Source organism: Bubalus bubalis, chromosome 3 (assembly GCF_019923935.1).
Source record: "Bubalus bubalis isolate 160015118507 breed Murrah chromosome 3, NDDB_SH_1, whole genome shotgun sequence".
Taxonomy (NCBI): domain Eukaryota; kingdom Metazoa; phylum Chordata; class Mammalia; order Artiodactyla; family Bovidae; genus Bubalus; species Bubalus bubalis.
In genome coordinates, this window is record NC_059159.1 from 145,970,981 (window position 1) to 145,988,892 (window position 17,912).

General features: G+C 47.7%; 1 protein-coding gene across 10 annotated transcripts in view; it reads left to right on the forward strand.

Moving 5' to 3' along the window:
* FGD3 (FYVE, RhoGEF and PH domain containing 3) overlaps positions 1–17,912 on the forward strand; it is a 65,141-nt gene that overhangs the window by 12,497 nt on the left and 34,732 nt on the right. For 4 of the 10 annotated variants that reach the window (XM_044940289.2, XM_044940292.2, XM_044940293.2 and 1 more), the window contains exon 1: positions 10,182–10,417. The exons of 1 other annotated variant lie outside the window; for it this stretch is intronic. The gene's annotated coding sequence lies outside the window, so the exon portion shown is untranslated. Of the gene's footprint in view, positions 1–10,177; positions 10,418–17,912 lie in introns of those variants that run through there. 5 more of the 10 variants (XM_044940296.2, XM_045165132.1, XM_044940291.2 and 2 more) reach the window with 4 other exon arrangements.

Here is a 17,912-nt window from a genome sequence, read left to right on the forward strand (position 1 = left end):
CTTATTAGTCTTTCCTCAAAAAATTGTTTTTATCAGATCACTTGCCTTTTTTTCTTATTTGATTTGTAGGAATCTTTTTTTTCTTTTTAAGTTACCTTTAGCTGAAGGAAAATTGCTTTACAATATTGTGTTGACCTCTGCCATACATCAACATGAGTCAGTCGTGGGTATACATGTGACCCCTCCCTCTTTAACCTCCTTCCCACCTCCCTTTCCCCTCTTCCCACTCCTCTAGGTTGTTACAGGGCTCCAGTTTGAGTTCCCTGAGTCATACAGTAAATTCCCATTGGTTATCTGTTTTACACATGGTAGTATATATGCTTCCATGTTACTCTCTCCATTTGTCCCAACCTGTCCTTCCTCCCCCACTGCCGACCTGTGTCCATAAGTCTGTTCTCTATGTCTGTCTCCATTGTAGCCTTGTAAATAGGTTCATCTGTACTATCTTTCTAGATTCCATATATATGTGTTACTCATGGGAAATAGATGGGGAAACAGTGGAAACAGTGTCAGACTTTATTTTTTTGGGCTCCAAAATCACTGCAGATGGTGATCGCAGCCATGAAATTAAAAGACGCTTACTCCTTGGAGGGAAAGTTATGACCAACCTAGATAGCATATTGAAAAGCAGAGACATTTCTTCGCCAACAAAGGTCCATCTAGTCAAGGCTATGGTTTTTCCAGTGGTCACGAATGGGTGTGAGAGTTGGACTGTGAAGAAAGCTGAGCACCAAAGAATTGATGCTTTTGACCTGTGGTGTTGGAGAAGACTCTTGAGAGTCCCTTGGACTGCAAGGAGGTCTAACCAGTCCATTCTAAAGGAGATCAGTCCTGGGTGTTCATTGGAAGGACTGATGCTAAAGCTGAAACTCCAATACTTTGGCCACCTCATGCAAAGAGTTGACTCATTGGAAAAGACCCTGATTCTGTGAGGGATAGGGGGCAGGAGGAGAAGGGGATGACAGAGGATGAGATGGCTGGATGGCATCACTGACTCAATGGACATGAGTTTGAGTAGACTCCGGGAGTTGGTGATGAACAGGGAGGCCTGGCGTGCTGCAATTCATGGGGTCGCAAAGAGTCGGACATGACTGAGTGAGTGAACTAAACTGTTACAATATTTGTTTTTCTCTTTCTGACTTACTTCACTCTGTATAATAGGCTCTAGGTTCATCCACCTCATCAGAACTGACTCAAATGCATTCCTTTTTATGGCGGAGTAATATTCCATTGTATATATGTACCACAGCTTCTTTATCCATTCATCTGATGATGGACATCTAGGTTGCTTCCATGTCCTAGCTATTGTAAATGGTGCTGCAGCGGACATTGGGGTACATGTGCCTTTTTCAATTTTGGTTTCCTCAAGATATATGCTAAGTAGTGGGATTGTTGGGTCATATGGTCATTTTACTCCCAGTTTTTTGAGGAATCTCCATACTGTCTTTGTAGGAATTCTTTATATCATCTGGATACAAGTCATCTGTCAGATAGCTGTATTACAAATATTTTCTTTCTTTTTATGATTTGCCTTTTCATTTTCTTAAGGGAGCCTTTTGATGAGCACAGGTTGTTCATGTTGATGAGGTTCATTTGTCAAGTTTTTATTGTATGGCTAGTGTCTTTTATAGCCTAAGACATTGTTGCTTATTTCGAATGCATGTATGTTTTCACCTATTTAGTTTTAGTTTTGGTGTTTGCAGTTAAGACTGTGATTCACGTCTAGTTATTTTCACATGTGTGGTGTGAGTGGTGAGTCAAGGTTCATTTTTCCATATAGATAACCAATTAGTCCAGCTCACTGAGGGTTTTCCTTTCTCATTGACAGCTGTTGGCACTTTCACTGAAAATCCACTGACCAAGTGAACATGAATCCATTTCTGGACTCTGTTCTGTTCCACTGATCTACTTCTCTATCTGTATGCCAATATGCTGGGAGATAGTGAAGGACAGAGAAGCCCAGCGTGCTGTAGTCCATGGGGTCACAAAGAGTCAAACAACTCTTTTGTTGTTGACTGAATAACAACAATGCCAATATCATCACAGTGTCTTGATTTTGAATTTAATATTATTATAGTAATCATTTTACTTAATAAATTAAATCATTTTAGATTTTATAGTAAGACCTGTGCTGTGGTAATCTATTGAACTAGTTCTCTGTTGGTGGACATCCAGAACACCTCCAATTTTCACCTATTACAATTATGACTGTATTGCATGTCCTTTCTCATCTGTGTGAGCATGAAGGATTGACACCTGGAGTGGGCACGGCTGGGTGGGAGGTCCTTGTTTTGGTCAAGGCTCCAGACTGCTTTCCCCAAGATGGTGCGGAGCAGGGGAATGGTGCACCCCAGGCCCTATACTGCCCCTTTCCAAGTCAACCTCCGGTGTTTGGTGCCTCTGGAATGCTATCTCATGTCTTGCTTCTGTGCTTTGTCATGGAGACGAACCATATGAGAAAGTAGAATTTGTTTGTTTTAATTATCTTATTCTAAGAAAATTATTAAATGAAAAAATGGCTACAATGATTATATGGCTAGAAAAATAAAATGATACAAGAGAAATCTCACTCCTACCCCTATCTTCATCCATCCCTTTCCTCTTGTTCTGTATAGATAGCCCATTTTAAACTGCTTTTAAACATTTTCAAACTTACAGAAAAATTATAAGAATTGATTCAGCAAGTGTCAACATTTTCCCATATTTAATCCCTCTTTCTCTCTGTATATATAGGCAGACTTTTTTTGGTCAGAACCATCTTTAAAAAAAAAAAAAAAACTTTCAGAGTTCACAGATGGAACATTTTGTGGCTAGAGACTTCCTCTTGTGTCACTCAGGCTCTGGTCATTCCATTTTAGTGACTAGCTGCATCGTCCTTTAAGGCAGTTTTGCCAGATCCCCCTCATTGTGCAAATTCCCCTCTGCAGTTGGCAGGTGGCCACGTGGTTTACCAGCAGGTCCCTCCTAGGTGGGTCTTGGTTGTTTCCAGCCTTGCTCTTAGCAGCCTGATGCAGGCTGCTGTACTTGTGCAGGTGTGCCTGCAGAATGCCCGCTTTCACCAGAGAGGCGAATGCCGGGTCAAAGGGCAGATGTGCCGTTTCACTCTCCCACCAGCCTTGTGGAAAGAGCCTCCTCCCAGGCCTCACTTCCCTCCTCCCTCAGTCTTTGCCCGTCTGGGAGGAAAGTTATCTCAGTGTAGCTGTAATCTGTAGTTCCCTCATTACATGTGAGGTGGAGCCACTTCTCCTTTTCTGTGATTATCTGTTCCTAACCTTTGCCCAGAGCTATTGGGTTCTGGATCATTTCACAGCTCCACTCAGCAGCATCCTCATCTGGCCCAAATGATAGTGGCTCATCTGATGGCAGATCAGATCAGCCATCTGAATCTTAAAAAAATTAAAAAATTGAGCCATTTTGCAATAAAACCAAATTTAGGTTGAGTCAAATTAACAGCAAATACATTGCTTTACATTTGGTAGCTGTTTTTTTTTATCATCCTTTTGTCTTTCCTGATGCCTTGCTGACACATGAACCAGACAGTTATTTAGAATGTGAAATGTCATAAGAGACAAGACTTTGAGAGAAAGCTAACTTGCTCATGGCCTTACAACAGGATTGTTCCATCTCATTAAAATATTCAGTACTGAGTTTATAATCCCTAGATTATGGAATAGTTTTAGATGTACAGACAAGCTGAAAAGATAATATAAATTCCTATACCCTTCACCCAGCTTGCCACAACATGGGCATCTACAAAACCAGGTTGCATTTGTCAAGAAATTGGCATTGGTAGAATACTACAAACTACAGTTTGTAGTCAGATTTCACCAGCATCCAATCTGGGGTATCATATTTTATTTACTATATTGGATTTTTAAATTAAAAAAAAATTTAGCCTGGTTTTACTTTCACAGCAATGTTAAGAGGGAAAAGGGATATTCCAATATATTCCCCGCCCCTGAACATGCATAGCTTTCTCATTAACAACGTCATAGCTTTCTCATTAACAACATCATGCATAGCTTTCTCATTAACAACCTCTCCCACCAGAGTGGTACATTTGTTACAACAGAGCAATTGTAACAGATTGAGCAATTGAAGAGAGAATTAGTTTCTCTTTTTATAAGTTTTTTTTTAACAATGTAACTTTTTATATGAAGAAATAAAGCACCTTAATTCTTAATGTTTTTAATGGCATGGGATAGCCAGTAGGACTGCACTGAGGGACTTCCTTTTCACTTTTCACTTTCATGCATTGGAGAAGGAAATGGCAACCCACTCCAGTGTTCTTGCCTGGAGAATCCCAGGGACGGGGGAGCCTGGTGGGCTGCCATCTATGGGGTCACACAGAGTCAGACACGACTGAAGTGACTTAGCAGCAGCAGCACAACATAATGAATAAATGTTGGTTTTACTATTTTTCATCTTTCTACATTTATAGCAACAGTGAGAGATTTTCAATGTTCTGACAACATTTCTAAATGTGCTGGAACAATGGTATTTTCCCCTGTTGGCCAGACTTTGCAGGCCCTTTCCTTGGTTTTGCACTGCTGTGCAGTAGGAGCTGCCTGCTGCCTGGCTGCTTAGACGGGATTTGCTGATGCCCGCTCTGGGTCACTGTGATGGCAGAGGATACCCCATCAGGGACGCTGAAGTGGTATTGACTGTGTGGTTCTGATCCCCAAGGACACAGGGGGACTGTGGGGCGGAGGTGAGGGGGCACATACGGGGGCCAGTAGCAATGCTGAGAGTAGGGTCTCTCTGATGGGAGAATAGTGGAGCTGACAGCTCTTGGACCATCCAGGAGAGTGGCTGCCCCGGGTGTATTCCAAGTTTCCCAGTACCAAAGTAGTGATTTTTCAATGCCCATGGTCCAGAATGGACATCTGATAGCTCACAAGAGTGTCCCAGGAGAGGCTGCTTACATCTACAGTACTGCAGGACAGCAAGAGCTAGTTCAGCTCTGATCAGCACAGGCGAGAGCATGGAGCTACTCCCAGCCCTGCCGCTTCCCGGTGACAAGGAAACTGGAGCCTCTGTTCTCTACCCTGCTATGGTCAGAGGATTTGAGATCTTTGAGTGCCCACTCAGAATGTATGTGGGTGGGCTAGGCCTCCCCTTTTCTAGCAGGTGCTTTTCAATTGCTGGCAACCGTGAGTAAAATCTGCATTTGTTCCCACGGGAAAGCGTCTTAAACATCTTCAGAATCTCATATGGGCTCAGTTATGATCTCAGGGCTCAGTGCCACATACAGTACAGGTGAGAGGTGATTTTTGCCCGGAGCTACTGCTTTTGTTGTCCCCTGTCTGAAGGAAAACCTCAGTGAAGCTTTACCACATGTTTGATTCTGCATGTTCTGGGGCCATCAGATGTCCACAGCCAGTGAAACTTCTGCATGATCAAAGGACCCTGGCAGTTGATCTGATTCTGAGCAGCATTTGGGGTGGGCCAATGGGTGCCAAGTTACCTCACAAATCCAGTCCAGGCTGAGTCTGGCTCAGATATGTGCTTAGTAAATACCAGCTAGGAGAGAAGGTCTGCTGGCAGGGGTACCAGCAGACAAGAACCATGAAGGGGCACTGGTGATTGTTTGGGATATGTAGAGCTGGACAGACAGCAGAGAAGACCGGGATGAACTGGAATCTTCTAGGGCTCTTGTTTGGTCTCTCTCATCTAATCACAGTGACCTTCAGAAAAGGAGGCATTCCTTCACTTTCATCTCCCAGATATTGTGCAAATTTCCCCTGTGACCATCCCTAACTCATGTCCCCACAGAGAAGGAGTTGTGGGAGACACAGTCCAGCTTAGCTCATCAACAGTCTGGAGTCCAGTCCCCTTCATCTGATGGCTACTGGCCAGACTTCTATGCATTTGCCTAGCAGATGGGGAAGAGCAAACTGGAAGATTTTGAGAACATTTTTTGAGAGGCCAAGCCTGAAGGGAGCATGTCATTCCCATTGCCCAGGGCTGGCAACATGGCCGACCATCCACAGGGGAGGTTGGGAGCAATAAGATGTGGTCACTTCACTCTCAGTAATGGTCCATATTCCTCACGCTCAAATAAGTGCGGATAAGACACAACTATATGTGGCCATTTTATGTTTAATATTTTATACTATAAAAATACTCGTTTTTGGATGACCTCTGTGTCCCTTGAGCTGGGACACAACAGATGAATACACTCCTGGAGTAAACAGTGAATCAGGGAGTTCAGGTTTGAGCAGGAAACTAATATACAGAGAGATAAACAAATATATGGAGAGACTCCATAAACCCTAGATTTTACCACCCAAGGTCTCTTTCTTCACTCTTTCCACTGTTCTTTGTGCAGACCTGTTTGTTGAGGGCACAGCAGTAAGACCAGGTAACAATCACAGGATTGGATGCACACAAAATGCAACCAACACTCACCTCACAAGTCACTCAGCTTATTGCACACCATCAGGTCACAACACAGTTTAGTCAAAGTAGGGAGAAAATAGGAAAGGGGGTAACAAACCACTCCAGGAGAAAGTCCCGGAAGGAGGTATCTCAGCATGAGCATCATTCTCTGGGCCAGCAGTGGGTCCCTTGACCAAGCGTGAGTGGGAAGTGGCTTTGCTCCTGCAGAGCCTCTGGCAGGGCCCTCTGGAACAGCACTCAGCAGTGTGGACTTGGGTCCTCCAGCAAAGAGGCATTAAGTCATTTGGCTCAGTGGTCTGAGCTTTTAAGAAGTCAGTCAGTGGGTGTGACAGTTACTCCAGGGGTCTTGTCTCTATCAAACAAATATATGGAGTCAAAGTATATGGAGTCAAATATATGGAGTCAAAGTCACCCCTTCTGTTCCCAGTCTTTCCTAGGATGCTACCAAACAAGTGCCTTATCTCTGTTGACACTCTCAATATATTACACTTAGACACTCAGAGTCCTATGTTGTACATTCAAAACAACTAATAGGGAAATTCACATTTGCCACTGTGACTGCATCTTGAGTTATTTAATGTAGCTTAAATCCTATGAGTTTCACACAAGATGAGTAGGAATCATAACACAGAAGTCAAATCATGAGATCTTCCAGGGTTCCTCTCTGTCCAGTCCCTTATTCCAAGAGACTGTCATATCCTCCTCTGTGTGGGCTTGGGCACTAACCAACAGCCCCACGTCAGGATATGGGCTGAGCCCCATTCACCGTCCCCCAGACCAGTTTCTCTTGGCTGGCTTGGGGCTCTCTCCCTTTGGATCACCTCTTGAGTGAAATGAATGGATATTTCCCTGGTAGAAAGGTCTCTGCTCACCTACTCTCCCCAGCCTTTGATTACACAAGTTCCCTTTTAGTGACAGCTTCGGGTTCCTCTGCCTTCCTCAGATGGGTTGTCCCTCAGTCTTTGCCAGCTGTCATGCTAGGTGGGGCTGGGAGTTTCTGGGGCAAAGCAGGGACCATGTGGGAGAGCCCTCATGATCAGCGCTGCTTCCTGTGTGGCGAGCAGCTTGGGGGAGGATGGATGGGCAGAGGGATGCTGTATGGGGAACCTGGCCTTCCGCTGAAGAGCCTCTGACTCATGAAGCTATTCAGGGTCATGAAGAGTGAATGGCAGAGCCTTCACCATTGTTACCAGGGAACCCTTCAGGGATGAGGACACAGCTTGAACCACCGGGTCATTAATGGAATAATGGATAGAGAAATAGGACGGTGTGCCGTTAATACCCTGCAGTCATCTCTTCACTTTGGGCTGATGCCCCCTGACCATAAGTCACCCTTCGTGCATTTCCTGATGACCATTTTATATCATTGCATAACGGATCTATCTATTGCCTAACGAAATGTCCAAAACTGAGTGACATAAGACAACACTTACCAACTCAGTTTTGTTGAGTCAGGAATTTTGGTACAGTTTGTCTCTGGCTTGGAGACTTTAGTGAGGTTGTAGTCTTACCCAAAGAATTGACTGGGGCCGGGGGTGCCCTTCCAGGTGATTCATGACCTCATGGCAAGTTGGTGCTGGCTGTTGGCTGAGGGCCCAGTTCCTCCCCACATGGGGCTCTCCGCAGAGCAGCTTGAGCACCATCATGATATGGTGGCTGGCTCCTCCAGAGTAAGTACCCCAAGAGAGAAAGGCAGAAGATGCAGTGTGGTGACAGACCTGGCCTCAGAAGTTACCCTTGATATTTCTGCGGTGTCCTATTGACTGCTTTACTGCATCAACCCTATTCAAAGTGGGCACAGCTGCAGCAGAGCGGGGTCACCAAGATTCCTCTTGGGGCATGGCTGCCACAAACATGCTTCTTGTTGGAGGGGGTCACCCACATCCCGGTGGAGAATCTCCTCCCCCACCCAGGATGAGAGGGCACTTTACCCCCGTTCTTCTTTTCAGCATATTCCACCACCACATGACCCATGGATCATTACACTTGATCTGCTGCTCTGCTGCCAGGCTTCATCTCTGCCTTCTTAGGCCATTTCTGTACAGCAGAGATCTGGGCTTGGGTCTCCAGGTCCTGATGAGGTCCCCTTGCCAGTCTTCTGCCTTAGGGATGTCAACAAGGGGAAGGGCTGTGCTGGGCAATGGTGGCAGGCACTGTCCTTGCCAGCCTGGACTGGAAGCACTCGGACGGTTGATCTACCCCATGCCAGGCTCTCTTTCCTCACAAAACTCCAACCACGCATCCTGTATTATCTCCATTTTATGAGAAGAATTGGGGCTCCAAGGGGCTTAGTGATGTATGGAGGTGACACACCCCATCAGCCAGGATGTGAAACCAGGTACCCCTGAGACATAGGCTGCCCTCTCTTCCATCACCTGCTGACTGAGCTGCTCTGAGTGCACAGTAATGGCTGGGGGCCAGGTGGAACTTATCTTAACATTGGTCTTTAGATTCCTGGAGAAGATGCACTCATGTATTCTGGAGCTGGACCTGGGTCCAAGGTGGTCCTATCCGTAGGGCCTGGCACATGGTGGATTTCACTGCAATGAGTCATGGAGGTGAGCAAGAGCTTATCAGTGTCTTAGTTGTAGAATTCTTCAAGTCTTTGGTTGAAAGGAAGAATATCTGGAGGTGAAAGTGGGTAGCGTCTCTCAGACTACCCCCTTCCAAACAACTGGTAAATAATTAGAAGAACAGAGGGTGGAAGCAAATCCCCTCTCCAGCTGGTGTGGGCATCCCTTGGAAACCCATGGAGAAACATGGCTGTGTGGTCTGCCAAGGGGGATCAGTGTGGACTGGAGAAATTATCTCATTAACTGGCCCTTCAATGGTCTCATTCGTTATACTCACATGATCCCTGTGTGTGAGGTACTGCCTCTGAGGGGGCTCTATGGTGACTCCCATACAACAAGGAAACCAAGGTCCAGAGAAATCTCTTTGCTTTTTAAAAAACATATAAGCCTGGATGAAGAATCCATCATTTAAACTGGACCAGAATTTGTGGTCTAAGCCTTGTAGCAATCTTGTATCTTCATATATTTACTTTTCACTCTAAAAGTCATGGAGCCCTCTCTGTGGGTGCTAGGAAGGTCTGGATCTGGCTGGAGCAGCCAGATCATCAAATATGGAACAGGTCTCCTCAGGAAATTGGGGTGGGGATGGCGACTGGCTTCACCCCTGGGAGCACCTTGAAACAATCCACTTTCAATTTTCCAACAGTTTATGGCCATTTTCATTGTTCCCATCCAAGAAAATTCAAGAAAGCCTCTGGTGGCCCATTGGGCCATTTCTTTGATCTAGGAGCCACAGCCTGTATGGTCTGGAGCCAACCCCACTACTCAGGCACTGCTGCTGCTGCTGCTAAGTCACTTCAGTCGTGTCCGACTCTGTGCGACCCCATAGATGGCAGCCCGCCTGGCTCCCCCGTCCCTGGGATTCTCCAGGCAAGAACACTGGAGTGAGTTGCCATTTCCTTCTCCAATGCATGAAAGTGAAAAGTGAAAGTGAAGTTGCTCAGTCGTGTCCGACCCTTAGCGACCCCATGGACTGCAGCCTACCATGCTCCTCCATCCATGGGATTTTCCAGGCAAGAGTACTGGAGTGGGGTGCCATTGCCTTCTCCAACTCAGGCACTGAACCCACTGGATACCCACTGGGTGCCCCCTCTCTGAAGGTCTGAGAGACGGGCACCTGGAAGTCTGCTTAGAAAAACAGATAGAGGCAGAGGAAGGACGGCTGTAGCCTCCACACCCGGAACCACTTGGGGCACGCAGAGCAGTCTGTTAAACTTTAAACCACCACAGGCCACCTTGCGGCCAGCATCGCCTGGTCCTCGGACAGCATTCCAGCCGGTTGGGGCTGTATCTTTGCATGTGAGGCAAGGGAAGAACCAGTGCGGAAATGCAAACGCACTGTCGTTTAGTGACCCATATTGCGAAAACCAGCAAAAGGAAGTTGTGTTTTGCTGCTGCCTGAAGTCAGTCCTGGAGAGAAGTACGTGCGCCACAGAAGACAGGTGAGTGGTGCTGGCTCTGGGGTCTTCGCCAGCCCAGAGAGCCTCTGCTGGTCCCGTAAGGGGCACTTTGGGGTCAGGGAAAGTTCAGAGCAGTAGTCATTTGGGGTCGGATGTCTCTAAGGCAGGAAGCTGCCGTGGTGGCGCCGAGCGGTGTCTTGTGTCCCTTTTGTCTTCCTGTGGTGCCTCTGGCATGATTTGTAGCAAGTCGTTGAGCAGTGAGTGAGCACACTGTTGAGTGTCCTGTGGCAGTTTAGACTCTAGCAAAGATGAACTTGAGGGCTGGGGTCCCCGAATAGACTGGACCTTTGGAGGAGGGATAAGTGGTCCCAAACACAGTCCCTAGAGACTGTGGGGCTTCAGAAGATTCCTCTGCAATCTGCATTTTAGGACCTGACAGGGCCTGTCTATGATGGGCTGCTAGGAGGGAAGACTGAGCCTGTCAGGGCCTCTTCAGAACCTCATTCTGTGCCCAGAGAGTGCAGGGTGGTGGCCAGGCCACCTTGACCTCAGGGAGGTAGCCAGGCCACCTTGACCTCGGGGAGGGTGATGGGCAGCCATGGGGTACCAGAGGCAGCGGGGTTTGTGCTGGTTATACTGAGGGGGCATGTTCTAGGGCACAGCTGTACCCAGAGCACTTGGCTCCCAGGACCCTGTGGCGTTTGCAGTGTGGAGTCCCTCTGATTGCAGACCATCAGCCCGTTTACAGTTTCTCAGGGTCAGTGAGGTGCTGTGGATTCCCCCTGGGAGGTGGAAAGATGGGTCTGGGGTTTGCACTGGAGGAGGGAACCGAGGAGTATGCGGCAGCAGGTAGCTTGGATCCTGGTGATGTTCATGGCCCACGGGGACATTTGGCTTGCAGTCCCTCCCCCAGCTCTGTGACTATGGGCCACTGATTCTACCACTCAACTTTCTCGTATGTGAAGTGAGATCTGAGTGGTGCCAGGCTCCAGAGGTGAGCACAGCCCTGGGAGGCTGGGTGTGCTCAGGGAAGCTCTGCTGTTACTCACACTAGTCCTCAGACAAATCCCACGGTGACTTTGCTCCACCACTCTTTTAGGAGAGGAAGCTGAGGGCCACAGAGAAACTTAGGCCCATCACTTGCCCCAGACCATGGACTGTAAGCTGACAAGCTGGGCCCAAACTCAAACCTTTGGAGCCTGAAAATTTGATTGGCAAGTGGCCCTGGGGCTGGGTGGGGCTGGGTGCTGAGGGGAGGAAGTGGTTTGTCTTCGGCTGGGTAGTTGCAGGAGGCCAAGGCCCTGGTTCCGCAACTTGCGCTGACGTCTGTTTCCACACAAAACCAGCACCTCCAAATATGCAGTGGCCCCCAAAGCTGGACAGGACTGTATGCTCTGCACACACAGAAGCCTAGACTGCAGTAGGTCTGTTGAGTTTAGAGCTGAGATGAGGTGTTGAGCAAGGCCCCAGAGGAAAGGTGAGGCCTTTCTGCCCTGAGCCCCTTAAGAGCCTAGGGTGGGGGTTGTTGCTGGACTCAGAACAGTGATCACAGAAGAGTCTCCAGGAGCACCCCAGGATCATGGTCAAGTGCCAGGAGCACTTGTCTTGCTGCATCCTTGCCATCTGCTCCAGGTGGGCTCTGATGACCCCACTGACAGATGAGGAAACAGGTCCATGGAAAAGGGGATGAGTCTGGGAGTAAAAATGTAACCTTCAAGCAGTATTGACCATAGCACAGATGTGAAACCCAAACCTGAATGGGGTGTCGCTCACCTGCATGACCCCTGGCTGCCTACAGCTATGAGATCCATCCTGGCTCCAACCCCCACATCCTGTCCCCTCCCCTCTGGGCTCACACACCTAGGCACACTGCCACCTCTTCAGATGGCATGACTCACTCTTGTTTGCTTTGTGCCCTTCCTTTGTCCCTTCTGGGACACTGGTCCCTCTGCCTGTGATACTGCTGTCTCTGTCTGAGATATTGTTCCCTCTATCTAGGATGCTGTTTCCTATGTCTGGGTTCTTGTCCCCTGTCTGAGCCCCTGTGTGTGGTGGTGATGACTGGTTGTCTAGGTTCCCAGTGAAGTGGATGGTAACCTACCTTGTACATCAGTTCTACGGGGTTTTGTGGGGGCTACTTGGAGCCCCTTGGTGCCCAGGACACAGAGCTCTTGCTGGTACAGCCATGCGGCTTTGTGGGGGGTGAATCCACTGTCTAGGCCTCTGTTTCACTGTAATTACCTGACAGGGTCATTGTGCAGTTAGATGAGATGATGTGGGGCTGTCAAGTGACGGACGGTAGGAGATGGGGTTTGACCTTCTGTAATCTTGATTTGCATTTTATATTTTCAAAAATTTGGACTTGACTAAAGCATATTTTTGTAGGGCTATGTAAAAGTACATATTAGAAGGAAATAAAACTGACGTGCTGATTCAAATTCATCTATTCACTTACTCACTGAACATGCTTACTGAGCCCTGCTGTTTGCCAGGTGGCAGACCACACGAAGGAGGTAAGATTTCCACCTGTGTGGTCTGCAGCCAGTGGGGAGTGGAGTGGGGAGGTGTGGGTGAGCCTGGCAGGTGGGAGCTATGGAGGAGGGGGTTCTCTTCTGAGGAAGGTCTATCACAGAGCAGGGAATGAGCGCAGGGAGCTGGGCTAGGCTGTTCCTCCAGAGGGAGGGCCTTGCAAAGGCCCCCGAAGTGCCTCAGTGTGGAGGGAGAGGCAGAGTCATGTCTGTGTTAGGGTTTTCAGTATCAACTGGAAGCTGTTGGAAAGTTCTTATCTATTTTGATTCATTGCTTTTTTAAATAAAAATTTTAAACACAATCAAAAGTAGAGAGGAATATTTAGTGAGCCCAGGGTGCCCCATGGGAGAGGTCAGAATGGAACAAGGAGCCCCTGTTGCCTCACCCTGAGTGTGGGCCTAGGGATCTTGAATGCTGTAGGGATAAACTCTTTTCCCAAAAAACTTTATTACAAAACATTTAAAAAATACAGCAAAGCTCCAATAATTTTGCAGTGCTCACTCCTGAGATTCTACTTGCTTTATCATACATCTAGCTGCCTATGCAAGAAAGGATTTTACTTTTTATTTCCAAGGTTGTGATTGTATTTCTGTAGTTGCTTTTCATGTATGGCAATGCATAGTGTCTGTAATATTTATACTTGTTCTCCTTCTAGATAAAAATAAAAACAGAAACAAAATATGAATCAGAAATAAGCATAAAAATTTAAAAATAGAAAAAAAAAGGAAATAAAGAAGAATAGTAAATATATACATAAGCAAAAAGATTAAGTTGAAGCAGTACAGGGACTTCCCTGGCAGTCCAGTGGTTAAGACTCCACGCTTTCACTGCAGGGGGCATGGTTTGGAGCCCGGGTTGGTGAACTAAAATCCCTCATGCCATGCAGCACGGCCAAAGAAGAGAGAAAGAAAGAAACATCACAGTGATCTGTTTCCCAGACACACCTGCCTGCATACAACGCAGCTCTGCATGTGGACCTTCTAGTCACAGCTCCTTACACTGTACCCAGTGCGTTCTTGGATTTGCTTTCCCTGAACTTCTGTCAACTCAGCTCTGGGCACATGTCATCACTACTGGGCTCATTGTGTGATTTTGCCAACTCCTACTGTAGCTGAGCAGGCCCTGTGATGGGGAACTAGGAGCTTCAGGTGATGCTAATCGCTGAAGGTCATCAGCCTGGTGAGGTGTCCTGCCCATCTTTGTCTGTTAGGACCCCTAAAAAGCAATGACATAGCCATTGGAGGTAGAGTGTTGTGTGCTGCCTTGAGCTTTAAGAACCCTTGTGGGACTGTTGTTGGGTCCAGTGCTGTTGACCAGTCTCCTTTCCTCCTCGCTCTGCTAGCCCCATCCTGCCTTGAAGTCTCATTGACCCCCACTGAATTTTGAAGCATATGGCATCCCAGTGTCTGTGTCCATGTCTGGGTTCTCAGCACACAGGATGGAGACCACAGACTGTACCAGCCAGAGCACTTCCTAGGCTGAGGCCCCAAGACAAGTATTGTGCTTCTGGATCCTAACACTGGAGTGCAGGCACCTCTGGGTCATGGAGCAGCTTTGCAGACATGCCATCGACTGTTGCATCTGGCAGGGCCTGCACAACCAGACTTTTGTCACTGCTGATAGAGCCTTGTAGGTTTCTGCAGCCTTGTTCCCCAGCCTGCAACCTGCATGTAGGTGTGTGCAGCATAGCAGTTTCTGGTATTGCCCCATGGTGCTTTCAGTACTATTTGGATTACCTCCTTCACGTAACCAACCACCCCACTGAGCACTATTTCTCATGATTCCGGGACTGGTGGGGTGCATTCCAGTGGCCCTTATTCAGGGTTTCTCTGGGACTGTAGCCAGTCAGGGCTAGAACTGTTTCAAAGGCTTCCTCTCAGGCTCATACCTCTGATGGCTGCTGATAGCTGTCAGCTGGGGCCCCATGTTCTGGGGCTACTAAGCCATGTCAGTGACAAAGCTGTGGAGATCCCTGCCCACCTGGAGCCTCCAAGGTACCAGGTGACAGGCAGCAAGTGAGATGGGCATAGTGTTGATTTTAGCGGGAGCTCCTGCACTGCATCCGTAGTGGGGACATCCAGCGTCAGGTGGAGCAGAATTGTGGCCCATCTGCAGGACTATCCTTGCCTGTCTCAGGCAGCTGCCAAGCAGTCTGGGGACTCCAGGGCAGGGACCACACCCCTCCTGCCACCCTATCCATTGGCTGCACAATGCACTCGGTAGTGGGGCACATTTAATTTCTCTGTACTTCTCCAGTCCCCACACCTCTCCTGGTCCCAGGTTTGGGGCCTTTGATACTGGCTGGTGGCAGCCTTGGGTGTCAGAGGCCCTGGGCCCTGGGCTGAGTTCAGTAGCTGGGCTCTCTCAGCTCAGAGAGCTTGGGGCTTCGAAGAGAGAGGTGAGTGGCTGGGAAGACAGAAATGACAAATGCTCCTTGGCTCCTGCATGGTTTTACATCTTTGGCCTTGGGCATGTCAGAATGAGCCTGGAACCCAGTCCAGGGGGTTCAGAGCAGCATGTCTGGTAGACTCAGCTCCTGGGTGCTGATTCCCCTAGGCCACATGGCCAGGATCAGCTTTGGCATCCTTGTCTGAGACATGGAATGTCACCCACCTTGGTGACTACAACTGAGCAAGCATACAAAAGCGCTCAGCATGTCCCCAGGCACATGGAGTATGTGTGTGTGTGTAATTGGATGTATGTTTATGTGTGTCTGTGTGTGCATGTGCATGTGTGTAAGTGTGTGTGTTTACATGTGTGTGTGTGGTGGGCACCCTTGCACGTGTGCATCCTCGACCCTAACCCTCCCTCAGCCCTCCTCTCCTCTGAGCTGTGAGGAGGGGAGGCTATAACTGGACTGGCCTGTCCTGTGCTCACCTTGGCCTTAGAAAGGGAGACCAGCTGAGGCTGCGGGCTGTACCCTGCAGCTTCCTAAGTCAGATTAGAGGGTGGTCTCAGCTCTTCTGCAGCCAGAACTGCCCTCCACCAGGTACTCTGCTCCCTGGAGGACATCTTTATGCCGAGCCCTGGGTTTCCCAGTCTGGCCAAGCCTTGATCAGCTGCCCTTGCACAAAAACCCTTGGAAGATAAGATGACCACGCCTGAAGGACCTCCAGAGGAAGGGTACAATTCCTCCCCTTGACGGGGATCCAGGGAAGCCAGGCTGCTGCAGCCTCCCCAGGCTCTGGGCCTGCCACACCCCTTACCACTGTCCTCTGCATAGTTCATTGTCCCTTCTGTAACAAGGAAAATGACACTGGTGAGTGTTAGCAACTCACCAAGTCTGTGTAACTCAGAGGTATCACCTTCCCTGAAGTATAGTCAACATATAACTAACTGCATATGTTTAAGGTGTACAATTGGATGTTTCAACATCCACAAACACACACACATGTGATGAGCACATCTGTGAACTCTGCAAGGCTTCCTTGTGTTCCATTGTAACCCCCACACCACACCTATCCCTCCTTCCAGGCAACATCCTGGTCTGCTGTCTGGCATCACATGTTAGGGTACATTTCCTAGAATTCTATGTAAATGGAAAAACAAGTAGGCACCTTTTCCTTTGTCTTTTTCCACTTGAAATAATTTTTTCTAGATTCATCCTTATTATTGAGAAGTATTCCCTTTTCCCCTCAGTGATCCAAAGGTTTGTGTAGAATTGATATCAACTTTGGTCATTTTTTTTCTCAAGTATTTTTCAAGCTCACTCCTTTTTTAACACTCCACATATGTATTCTGGTTACACACATATTATGCTGTTCATAGTTTTTCTGCATCTCACAATTCATTCTCTCTCTTTCATTTTAGAAAGCTTCTATAGTCTCTCCAAACTCACTCATTTTTCTTCTTTAATGTCTAATCTGCCATCAGTCCCTTCCAGGGGGTTTTGATCTCACATCTTGTGGTTTCCATCTTTAGAAATTGTATATGTATCTTTTTTTATTTTCCATGTCTCTGCTGACCTTTTGAATATAAAGCAGGTACTGCTTCTGCCTTAAAGACCTTGTCTGCTAATTCTAGCATCTGTATCAGATATGGGTCAACTTCAATTCATTGACTTTTCCTCCTCTCTGTGGGTTGTGTATTCCTGCCCTCTATGTCTGGTAATTTTTGGTTGGATGCCAGACACTGTAAATTTCACCTTACTGGATTCTGAATATGTCTGTGCTTCTATAATTGTCCTGGAGCATTGTTTAGTGATGCTGTTAAGTTGCGTGTAAACAGAGGGACTTTTCTGTTAAAATTCATCAGTGTTCGTTAGGTGGGACGTGAGTAGAGCTCACTGTGGGGCTAATTATGCACCCACACTGAGGCAAGACCCTTCCAAGTTATCTAAGTCCCTGTGGATATTGGGGTTTTCAATCTGGCTGGTGGAAACAGGCTTACTCCCTGCCTCGTGTGAGCCTGAGTTGACGTTCCCTTTGATCCTCTCAGGTAGTTCTCTCTCAAGTCTTGTAGTTCCCTTGCACATGCACTGAGCTATCCCGAGGGCCCTCGTCAGTCTCCATGTTCCCTCACTGCAGCTCTCTCTCTAGCCCTCTACCCTGTGACGTCCAGCTGCTTTGGGGTTCCTGGATGCCCAGCTCTGTCTCCTCACTCAGGGATTGACCTGGGATCCCCTTCTCCAGGCAGGAAGTTGGGGTGACAGAGGGCTCACTGCACATGTTTCCACCTTCAGAAGCACTGCCCTTTGCTGCCTGGTGTAAGGTGTCTCAAACTGCTGTTTCGTGTGCTTTATCCATGATTTAGTTGTTTCAGGTGAGAGAGTAGCTCCAGTTTATTCAGTCTTGACCAGAAGCAGGAGGCCCTGAGGTGTGATTGCAGCAGGCTCAACCTGGCACCGGATGGCTGCACTAGACATGCCAAAGCTGAGTGTGTGGCCTGAATTCCATCTGGCATATTTTTACTGCTGTGTCATGTCTGATTTCTGGCAACTGGAGATTATCTTCTGTGCTATGAGAAGAATGCAGCAAAGCATGCATTTTCTGTTTAGAAATATTGATAT